This window comes from Uloborus diversus, chromosome 9 (assembly GCF_026930045.1).
Source record: "Uloborus diversus isolate 005 chromosome 9, Udiv.v.3.1, whole genome shotgun sequence".
Classification (NCBI taxonomy): domain Eukaryota; kingdom Metazoa; phylum Arthropoda; class Arachnida; order Araneae; family Uloboridae; genus Uloborus; species Uloborus diversus.
In genome coordinates, this window is record NC_072739.1 from 23,903,652 (window position 1) to 23,916,088 (window position 12,437).

General features: G+C 34.8%; 1 protein-coding gene across 1 annotated transcript in view; it reads left to right on the top strand.

The window, feature by feature from the left end:
- The first annotated feature begins 589 nt into the window (after positions 1-589).
- The window catches only part of LOC129230637 (CD151 antigen-like), a 59,230-nt gene continuing 47,382 nt past the window's right edge, over positions 590-12,437 (top strand). Inside the window, exon 1 of the mRNA XM_054865051.1 lies at positions 590-1,018. The gene's annotated coding sequence lies outside the window, so the exon portion shown is untranslated. The remainder of the gene's footprint in view (positions 1,019-12,437) is intronic.

Below are 12,437 nucleotides of genomic sequence, written 5' to 3' on the forward strand. Positions count from 1 at the left end.
ACCCTGCGTAATATTTGAGAATGAATCACTTAAAACTAGTCTTGGGTAAAATTTTAATTTTCTTCAATTCTGTCTTTTTTTTTTTGTGAAGTTGTCGCACCCCGGCAAGAAAAGTGATACATGTTTACTATGAGATACTTTTTTTTCCTGTAAATTAGTTCGAACGGCTGTTTCCACTCCCTTCATTATTTATTGCTTTTATTCCTTCAGGAGATGAGATTTCTTAGCTGTCGTCCTTATGTCCTTTTTTTGTCTCGTCTTTATGTTATTTATTTATTTTTTTTAATTTAAAACTTCATGTTTTTGTTTATGTTATCAAACTTTTAAAAATTCTAGCTTAAAACTTTCATTTCGCCGAGGCACTACCAAATGTGTGTATTCCCCCGTGCTACTTTTTTCCTTTCTCTTTCAAAACAGAACAAAAACGCCGGAAAGAAACAAAAACTACTTCAACTTTCATCAACAAACTAGAAAGTTTTCCGAAAGGGAATTTTAAATTAGCCAACTCAAACCAACCAACTCCCAGTGGGCACACCGTATGATTCTGCTCTGCGAGAAAACCCGTTCGACCTAATTTTGTACTCTGGCAGAGAAGAGAGTAACGAAAAATAAAACTCTATTCCAACAGCGTGTTCGCGGCGGAATTTTCAGCTCTCACTCTCAAACGCAGCCGTCAGAACAAGACGAGTCACAGTCGAAGTGGGGCCGAGTTTAATTGCAGCGTTCCTTGATGTTCAGATTTCTTTTATGACTAATTCACTTTTTATCACGAAGGATAAAAAAAAAGAGAGAGGGATTGATTAATGGAATATTTTTGAAAGCCGAGAGGACTGCGTCGTTCTGACTGGAAACCTGTTTTTGATATTTTCGGTGTTTTGTTTATTTAATTGTCGGAACTGATAGTTTGCATTTGCGTGTGGATTATTCTGTGGCGGGAATCGTAGTAAAACATGTGTTACTACTCAGTTTCCTGTTAGTGCGGAATCCGTGTTTTTATGTCAACAGAAATGAATAACAGGTATGTTTTCTTTTTAAATAATTTCTACTAGTGAAGCACCGTTTATACGTTTTTGAAGGGACTGCATGGAAAAAACGTATGATAGGTATACGTTAATACGTATTGGACGCTGCAGGGACTAATTTAAAAAACGTGTATATAAGAGAAACGTATAAGCGGTGCTTCAATTAGAATACCGCGTTAATAGAAGTTGTAATTTTATGCTCACACAGCAGCGCTGTTGCAATTTTCTGCTTCTTAGATCTTCGAATGTGTTTATCATCCAACTTTTTAACTCTAACCTATTTTTTATTTTATTTTTTAGCAGTTTATAAAACTTAATGAATTTATTCGTTTTCTACCTACTCTACAAACGCAATGTCAAATGTAACGAAATTTCACTAATTTGCAATCGGCGTTCGTACCGTACTTTTACCAATGAAAAAATTATTTCTTCACTTATTTCAAGAAATTAAAACGTTTAAATTCATATCAGAAACCTGATGTTTGTTCCAAGTTTTTCAATTCAAGTGCTTCCGTTTAAATTGTAGCCGTGCCCGTTTATATAACGAAGTTTAGTGGAGACAATAAAAAATTTCGTTACCAAAAGTTAAAATGTACGGTCAAAGATAAAAGAGAATTGAAGCTATTACGTAAGAGCCAAAAATTTGCTATTCACGGCTTCGTTTGAAATGGGCGCAACATTTCTTATTAGCGTCTATAGGCGATGTACCAGTTTTTTTTTTTTTTTTTTTTTTTTAACTTTTCCTTGAACTAATGATGCTAGGAAACCAATTGTTTTTCTGTTAATCAAAATTATTTTTCTGCTTTCTCTTTAGGCATTGGAACTTATCTCCTTAAATAATGAGAGATTTTATTAATGTAATTAATACAATTCTACACAACTTAAAAACAATGGAATCGCTGCAATAAGTGGAAGTTTCGTCCAAAATAAGCTTTCATGCGTCTTGCTCACGGCTGATTTTGCATTCATGAAGGAATACCATTTTAGATTATTTTTTAACTCTTTTCTTTGTGCATTTTGCATTTTTATTCTTAGAATAGAACATTTATTTATGGCCTCGATCTCTGCATTATCACCGTCAGTGCCATCGTAATACATTGATATTTGTTATTAGAAATTGAACGAAAATCCGACGTCGACTAATTATTTTACTTTTAGTGTCAAGTTCCAAAAAAGAGAGAGAGAGAGAAAGAACTTTGTTTATAAAACCAAACTGAGCAATTCTCTTTCCGAACTGTTGATAAATAGTACGAACAGATCAAACTTTTTATAACCAAAGCTGGTTATTAGGGTCAAAGAAGTGCTTATAAAAACCAAGCAAGTACCAGGCATGGCACCTCTCGATATCTACCTGAAATGTTTCAAAATTCTGGAAGTTTTACGTCCTATAGTTTTAAAAATAACCTTTGTTTCACTTTTTCGTCATTTAATTTTTACGAAAATCGTTTGTCACAGTGTAGTCGATTAAGGCTGCTACATCATTTAACTCAATAAAACCAACCAACCACTTTCTACGCATGGTGAAAGCCAAAAGAGGCGGTTCATCTTAAACATAAACCCATACTAAGTTTCTGTTGGCATACTTTTTGCGAATGTTTGTTTTGGATGAATGGATAAGTTGTTACTAAATACCTAGGATATTCATGCATAATTTCTTCAAACAGAATAATGCATATCGGCTGCGAATGAGGAATTGTTGGGCTACTCACTTTCTTTTTTACTGTGTCCGTTTTCCATAATTGAGTCATAGTTACACTTCTCGTCTCTTATTTTGGGTGCCAACAACAGCTTGAAGCACTATATCCAAGTCTGTAGTTGTAAAAGTAGCAAAAGTGATACTGTACTGAAATTTAGAAATAAAAGAATATGCAATGAAACTGTAGAGGAAAAATGGGTAGTTAAGATTAAAATGTACTGTCCAACCACGGATTGCATGGAATTTGCAAACGTCCAGATAAGACGAATCTGTGTGAATAAGGGAGAAAAGTAAAAATTTGATGCGCGTATTCGGCTCATTTGAATTAGACTATGCTTCTGCAAAAGCTGGCATCGGTAATAAATCATAGATTCGTCCATTTCTGGCTGTAAAACGGATGTTTGTCTTTCCAACAATCCGTGGTCAGACAGTAGAAAATAAGTTCTAAGAGTTCTTATTTTTCTGAAAATACAACCCACATAGTGGGACGTGACACAAATTTGTCTCGCCCTCGCACTGTATTTGGTTGTGCGTTAGTTGCAGAGCGGTGATTTGTTGACTATGATTTTGTGAATATTTTAGGTTGAAAATGATCAATTAGTGGTACATTAGCATTAATTAAACGTTCGTGTTGTCGCGCAAACAAGTACGTTCCATTTTCTAAATCGTCATTCCTTCCCCATGCAAACCGTCGTGGCGCTAATGGTGAAGCAATGACAACCGACATGCAAAAACGAGTGAGCATGGTTGACATTTCTAAATACTGATATTGCTGTGCGATATTTGTTCACGTTATTATTTTTGAAAAACATTTTGAAACAAAATTCAAAATATCATAGTCATCTTCCAAAATTCGCACTGTGAGGAAATTGCACGAGAAAAAACACATACACGAAACACACACACGAAAAAAATTTATTTTGTGTCAACAATTTTTTTTTTTTTTGTATAACATGTGAGGTAAATACTAAAACTATGTAACTACAATTCAGTTTTATTCATACTGCTGGAAGGAAAACTCAACAAATGAATGTTTTTTCATGATTTTAGGCAATATGAAGAAATGAGTTAAATGTTTTTAAACCACCATTTCCAAATTTTATTCACCGACGGATCAAAATCAAATGATCACGTCTGCTTCGCTGCTATAATTAATGATCAGATTTTCTCAGAACGATTAAACACTTCTTGTTCAGTTTTTACTTCTGAAATAAAAGCCATAGCTACACCCTTACAAATAATAGCCCAAGAAATGGGTGACATACACAAACTCAATGAGCTCCATGCATTGAAAAGGAATAAAAGGTGGAGAGAGTGAAGCATTCAGTTCTTGAAGCAAATATCCCAAGTCACTTGAAAATTTTTAAAGCAAAGTGTTGGAAGAAATCAATTTTCTTCTACTTGTTTCACGTAAAACGTGTCTCCCATTCGTCGAAGTTAAACCATGTAACCTGAGATCTTTGCCTCAGCATTTCCTAAGAGCCAATTTGCTCCGTACAGTTACTAATTCATGCTCTAAGGTTCCGTGGAAGCTTTCGCTCACTGCAACAACAATAGCCACCCTTTGGTAATTCAATAGTATTCATTATACAATAGTCTGAAATAAATAAATTTTGAAAATCTCTTTTGCTGGATCCCTGGACATGTCGGCATTGCAGGCAATGAGGCAGCTGATACAGCTGCTAAGGCTGCAAGTGCCCATGTCGATGATCTTGTTCCTTTCGATGACATCAAAACTTCAATTTGTGACTGACTTTCCCTGGAGTGGAGAAAGGCAAAATAAATTGCACTTCATCCAGCCGTCAATGAAAGGTTTCAAGTCATGTAAGATCACGAGAAGGAAACAAGTTAAATATCTCGGCTTCCTACTGGTCATACCAGATTTACACATAAACGTCTTTTTCCCGAGAACCAGCTCCAATATGCAACACATGCAATGTCAGTTAGACAGTGTTGCTTATCCTTTGCAATTGTTCAATTTTCAGTTACATTCGTTTAAAAATTTTTAATCAGTTTCATCCATCTTTGAAGGAACTTCTAAGGAGCACTCCTCATCCTCAATTGTTTTCCTTCCTTCAGGAGATCGGCTTTGTGTCTTCAATTTAGTTTCTGTTTGGTCTTCGTTTTGTTATATATGTTTTTTGCTATTCAAAATTCCTTCACAGTTCATTCTTTCTGTTTCCTTTTCAAAATTCAAAACTTCGTTTCTGTTAATTTCGGTAATTTCCTTCAAAATTCCAGAAATTTTATGCCCTTTATAGTTACTCAACCCGTTGATATGGAGCCTTTTTTTTCTGTTGATCGCGATAACATTTTAGACCATGTTTTTTGTTAGAAGAATGATATATACTGTTTTCTGGCGAAAAAAGGCCAACTTTTTGATAAAAAGTTTTAAAAATTATTCAAATAAAACTTTTTATAATCGATGGAAGAGGCAGTTTTTTAGTTTCAAGAAACAAAATATTTTGCCGGTTGTTCTTAAAAAATATCCACAAGAGTTATTTTGTATTTACAGATAAAACTTGGTACAAACCTTTTTTAAAGTAGGAAAACGTTATATTTTGTGCGGGATTTTACCTAGTGGCACAGTGAGGGGAAGGATCACCCCACAGTTGATCTTATTAGTGTTCGCCAAACTTGGAAAGTAGACCTAAATTTGTACTATTAAGATTATTTTAAACGATCTGATAAATTCTTTTACGTACGGTAATTTCAAGCATCTAAAAATTCTATGTATTAATATAAATATGTAGAAGAAAGAAACACATTGTGTTTCTCAGCTTATTATAAATCCGTTATAAAAACATTTTTTCTTTTTGTTTTCAAACGTATTTTTGGATATGCTTCACAGATTTCCGAAAGTGAAAAGCTTCTCGAAATGGAAACCTAAAGATAATCTATGCGATGTTTTCCTTTCGTCTTAAAAAATAAAAAAAAAATCACAGTAATTTATTCATATGGACATGCTTTTGTGATTTGATACGAGCATTACATATTCTGTTTAAATTGATAGCATAAGTATGACGTGATAGTTATCCTAGCCTATAAAATAAGTGAAGCGAGAAATATTTAAAACGCGAAGAAATTTTAAGCTTCACTGAAGAAATACTCAACTTTCTTTGGCAACCATTCATCTTCCCAAAGAATTTGAATTCACGGTTTTTTTCTCTTTTATTCCTGTAGCGCGAGCGTATGTGCTCCAGAATGCTAAAAATCTTTTTTAAGCACAAAGCACAGCAAATATGTAATGTAAGTTTGTGCCTGACCCAGCTTGTGTTTATTGGAATTTTTTCTTGTGTTAAATACGAAGTGGAGTAAGGCAAGTAATAATAATAATAATAATTATAGTATCAAATAAAATAAAATAAGCTTAAATTTCAAGAGATGAAAATAACTAGCAGGCAGTCTTTGGGATTCATTTTTTCAAGTTTATTTTTGTATCAGCGGTTATATTTTTAACCTTTTACACATTTTTTTTTTTCCATTTTAGATTGAAAAACTTTTTGAGTTTTAAGAAAGTATGAAAAAGAAAGAAAGAAATTAGATGAATGATTGTAATACTTTTATTTTATTTTCATATAATTTTTATTTATTTATTTAATCGATGAGTTTTAGAATATAAAACAGCGAAAACAAGTTTACGATAAAAGTTAAATCAACTTATAATTCCATCTTCGTAGAAAATGAGAATGCCAATATTAACATCACCGTATAAACTTGTAACGATGGCGAAGTTTATATAGAGATAAAAAGATTTTCTGATTATTTTTAAAAACCCAAAAGTTTTTAGGGCTTGGGGAGGATTTTAAACGAACAAAATATTTGTTTTTTCGCTCACTAAATTCTTAAAAGATAACATTTTATTCTTGTTATATTTCTTGCGTCAAATTTTTTTTGCATTTTTTTTTTTTTTTTTTTTTACATTTTTACGTATTAAACGGAATTATAACTAGTTGTTTATGAAAAAAAAAAACGTTTTGTAGATTGGTATAGGTTTTTTAGTTGTGAAACCCGCACTAGATCTGGTTAATGGGTAACTATACGCTATTTGAATTACAATGGCACATGGAAAATTTTTAGGTAAAACTAATTGCATTATTGTATGCTTAATTAATAAAGAATATTGTCTTTTATTTGGCCCACACAGTCTATTCTTGGTAAATGTTTCATTTTAGCTGTATTGAAAATAGAAGTGTATACTCCCCTGGCTAGCCTTTTTTTCTACAAACACGTTCACGTTTTTTAATTAACCTGGCACAATGTTTTTACCATAATCACACACCTAAATAAACATCAAAACATATTTTATCAAAATACACTGCAAAAATATTTATTAACACAAAAAAAATTCATTTACACGTGACATAGTAACAATGTCATCCTCACCTGGCGGAATTAAAAGACTCTAATTTAGCATTAAAATGGCTAAAAGATGTCCTTAACCACGAACAAGCGAAATACAGTTTTAAGTTAAAAGCAAGCTAATATGGTTTAGCAAAATTCAAATAATATTGTGTCAATTCTCTTTGCATTGCTACAACACGTGCTTGTGCCAGTCGTTTCAGTACTTCCCCTGGTAAATATATATTATGTTACCTAGATGTACGTTTGTACAATGCAATGTTTATTGTGTGTAGACATAACGGATTACGTCTCAGCTCTGGTGAAAAGAACGCGTGATGTTTTAATAGGTAAAGTGTAAATTTGTCACTCCCTCTGACAGTTTTAAAGCCAATAGTGTAGCCCCCTAAGGGATATTTTCCCCTGGTGCCTATAAAAAAATGTTTAAACATCATCTGGTCTTCATATTTGCAAACATAAAAATAACGACAACAAGGGAAATAATGAAGGTTAAACTAAACAGAAAATTTTTCTTTGGTGGCACAAAATATTCATTTCCCGTACATTCACCCTAAAACATCTAGGTATAACTAATCGGAAACTAGAGAATCAAAAATCATATAAACTTGAAGTCTCCAACATTCGCCTGTCTCATAAATGCTTTTAAAAAACAATTTTCAAGGTATAAATTTCAATCCTACTAATTTTAAATTCAATCTTTTTTATCCATCTTTGAAGGAATTGTAGGGAAGTATCACACCCCATACCCAATTGTTCACCTTCCTTGATTGGCTTTATGTGCGTCTCTTAGTGCTTGTTTTTGTCTCGTCTTTGTTATGTGTTTTTTGTTTTATTCAAAATTTGAACCTTAGTATATGTGTCTAATTCCCAAATTTGTTTCAAACTACTAGAAATTTTATGTCCATTGTGTTTGGCTTCCCTTCACTTTTTTACTATTATAAAACTATCGCTTGGTGCAGTATAGCCTTTTAAGGCTTTTGCACCATAAAACCAAACGACCAACTAATCAAAATGCAAATATCATCGACAAGTTTATTATATTACCTAATTTTACACTTTAAAAAATTACATCAATATATTTTCCCCACTTTCAGGGGTCACAGTTTCGTTACCTCGTTCTCCGTAGACTATTTGTGTACAAAGGCTTTCTTCTGCACGTGATCTCCACAGAGGTCACGCGAACCCTCATTACCTAGGTTTTCATCAGACCCGGCACTCCTGAATATATGCTTGACGTTCGGCCGCCCTATCTTACATCTTCAGCATATAGCCTTTCAACTATCTTCTGCGTTAATGAGTCCGTATTGTTGAGCGGGGTTTATGAAGCGAGAAATCGTCTGCCGCTCTCCATGACAACCTGTTGAAGTAGAAAGCGCATGCGGCGGAAAGCCAATTACCCGCCTTCACCCGTTTGGTTTGTTTCAAGTTTCGGCGGCTGCAACACAGCGATGAGGTTACGGTTTTCCACTTTCGATGCCTGTTTCTAACCTATATTTGTGCTAAAGGTCGGGGTTGTTGTGGAGTGCTAGGTTAGAAAATTCAGTCTGTTTCTCTAACTTCGGTTTCTTGGAAGATGTATTATTATGGCCCTTCCGATCGCTCACTATTCGAGTACTTCGCGTTTCAATGAGAATTAAAAAGGCGAAATAGTTGATATTTTTATTTAACGAAAGGGGAGAGGCACATGATTATAAAAGGCACGTATGGCAATTTAGTAATAGTAGTATAATACTCTTTAATTAAACTCAAAGTTTCGGGGAATGGTTGATGGTGGGGTACTCCTAACGTATCGTTTTTCTGGCCTTTCCGAAGTCGAGAACTCGTGCAGTAATAAACTGCAAATGACACAAGCATTATTTTCTACAAGTTAAAAACGCAGTTATACAATGGCAAATAGTTGAAAGAAATGCCCCAATCATTTTCATCGAAAAGAAAATTTCATTTAAAGTAGAAAAGGCAGAAAGATTAAAAAAGCCTGACCCTGAAGAGAACAGAATCTCTATCAGAGTTGTTAAATTTAATTAGTACAATGCTCGGTTCGTTGAGACAAAAGAAAACCAGTTTGCAGGTTTTGATGTTATGCAAGGCGGGACAAATATTTTCGTCATAACATTTAACCGTTGACTGGAATTAAACCATGTATTCTTTACGCTCAATATCTGGGAATAAAGTCTGCGTAAACAAATCCGGGATCTGAAACTCGTTAGCCACCTTGTCTTTCTAGCACGTAGAATAAGCAGTCAAATACATGGGCAAAACGTACTATGTTGCATTGATAGCAACCCTTTGTGGTAACTTTTTGCTCAGTTTAGGGCAGACATCATAAGTTTGCTGTAACACTTGTGTATCAAATGTTTACTTGAAAGTAGCAACTCATAGAACACTTAGAACGGCTTATTAGCGTAAGCGGTAAGACATCTGCGTAACAATTCTTATAACAATGATGGCACAGTGTTGCCAAGAATCTAAATACTAATAACGATGGGGATTAAGGTTAGAGTTAATATGACTTGAAAAAATATTTTGTAGTCCGAAAAATGCAGGTGCACCGTGACGGGTGTAGTAGACTATAAATGTTGAGTTTAGGATTTCCTTTTGCATGGTAAAGAGAACGAACAGTAGGTAAGGCTTTAACTTTTGTAGTGTAGAGCACCTGCAGATAGTCCGGTTTGTTCTGGCATTGCAACTTTGTTTCGAAAAAATCGCATTCTGTGAGCGATGGCACAGTTAGAAAATCAGTTCAAACACTGATATTAGCTTAAACTAGCCCTATTAAACCTGCTATTGGCATATTCTTGAGGCTCGTTGGTACTAAGTAGGCTTCTGGAGTATCTCCTACTTTAAAAACTAGTGAATCACTCAAGTAGAGTTATGGTTGATCAAAGGTACCTTGAATTTCCATTTGAATTTCATCTGACTTCCCCTTCCTTCAAGAGATTGGATTTTCTTCTCTGATTTAGTGTTCGTCCTTGTCTTCGTCTCGTATTTGTGCTGTTATAAATGTTTTTATTTTACTCAAGAATATTTTTTTAATTATACTTTTGGCTTGTTACTCAAAATTTGAAACTTCATTTATGTGGTTTTTTTCGGCAAAAAATTTCAAAATTCTAGGAGTTTTGTGTCCTTTTCTCTTTGAACAGTTTCTCTTTTTTATCATCTTTTTCGAATGGAAACTCGTTTGGCGCATTACAGCCTACTAAGGCTCTTGTGCCAAAAAAAAAAAAAAAGTAACCGACCAAACATCTGACGCGTAGGCGTTTAATCGCACAGTTAATTATTCGATAGAATTGTTGAGAGGAACGTTTTATGCCAAATGGTAACGTTTTACGCCACACCAAGAGCAATGTCCTGATATAGACCAACCTCGTAAGAATGAAGAAAATCCGGGACGTAATAAATGTGGTAAAAGAGGCATCACATTCGAGATATTATAGCACATCCACTACCAACACTCGAGGGATAGCAATAATTATATCCAGGATAGCTAAGACTTTTCCCAGCCAAGGAGGAAAAATCTTTCCCAGACTTACAGTATTCACCCCAAGCACAGTAATAATTTTGAGGGCAAGATAACTGTGATATTGTGTTCGCATTTGGACGGGAAATGTAAAATATTCTCTCATTGATGAAAATGAGCACTGCGAAGAAAGTATATTCAACTTCAAACTGAACAAGTTCTTTTTATGCTTATCTTGGAGCCACAGGCAAGATTCGTAATTTAAAGATTTTAATGCAACTGCCGCTGTAGTAGAGTTCGCATAGTTTTAGGTAGGTTAAGGAATTGTAGTTTTTGATGTCGGAAATAATGATAGAATGACTTGTGCTATCCGCACTAAGATGAGTAAGCAAAAATGAGGAGTAAAATTAAGTTAGGTGTCCCACTCGGGAGCGTGTTCCTTCAAGTATGTATAATTGTTCGTGAAATTTAGAGCCGATGAGAGCACCACATAATAAGCAAATTCTAAAAATAGCTCTAATGACCTTAAATGTTAAAAATGAAACTGCAACTATAAGTTTTAAAAGCGATAAAACTCCTCGAACCGTAGAATCCTCGAATCTCTAAGCGAAAATTCTAGCGCGTTATGATAGATACCCCTTTCACCCGAGCCGAAAATTTTGGCTGCTATAGAGTGTCTCTTGTTACTTCCCTTTCGCCCAAATATGCTTGGTCCATTAAATAGAAAAAAATAAAAATAAAAAGAAAAAAAAATAATTTGAATTTTGACATCTTGAATTCATATTATGTTTTTCGCAATCACGAGTGTGAGTATGTAGGCATGTGGGTTTGTTTGTGGGGTATGTGTGTTTGTGTGTAGGGGTATGTGTATGTGTGTGTAGGCATGTGTGTTTGTGTCTGTGTGCTGGCATAAGTGTGTGGGTAGTTGTGTGTATGAATGTGTGTGTGGGAGGGGGGTATGTGTGTATGCATATGTGTTTGTGTCCGCGTACAGGCATGAATGTATGGGTAGTTATGTGTGGGTGTCTGTATGTATGTGTATGTGTGTGTATGTGTTTGTGTGTGTGTATGTGTGCGTGTGTGTATAGTTGTGTGTGTATGTGTGCGTGTGTGTAGGACATGGATGCAACCTGGAGACGGCTTTCGCTATAGGAGCAGCATCGGGAGGAGTCGGTTGACGGTGATGCTGCAGAAGGTGGCGGGGGGAAAATAAAATCATAGGACATCAAAACAGCCAATTAAAAGCAATAAGCAATCGTGATTGCTCAAAAAAAAAAAAAAATAAATAAATAAAAACTTCAGCTCTCGAAATGCTCACTCAGAAGCACTATAAAGACAAACACAATTAATATATTCTCCCATAAATATTTACAGCCGATATTTTCGATTTATTGGTATCAAATAGAATAACCGATTTGTTGTCACGATATTGCGCCAAACAACGCGACTCTCAAATCGTCCACAGGGGCGTGCGTGACTTTAATCCGACACCGACGGTGAAAACAAAATAAAATGGCCCAGCTTCCTTCCGGTGTCATACATCAGTGCCACCGGAAAATCTAACACAGGTGGCTCAACAGACTTTTCATCTAAAACAACGAATGGGGTTTTTCCTAAAATGAATAGCGCTCGTTTTCAGTGAAATTGATGGCAGGTAGCTTCGCGTTCCTGTGACTGATTTCAATGATTCATTGCTTCCAAAATATATTAAAAGTGAATGAGAAGAGAAGTGCGTTCTAAATTTGGAACGTGAATGCGATTAGGAGGATTTTACTTTCTTTGCTGTCTGCTTTCAGTTTTGAATTTAGTTTTTTCGGAATAACTACACTTACAAATTAGGACTTTTCTTTCTTGGCTGTCTGCTTTCAGTTTTGACTATTTTTTTTTTTTTTTTTCCGGA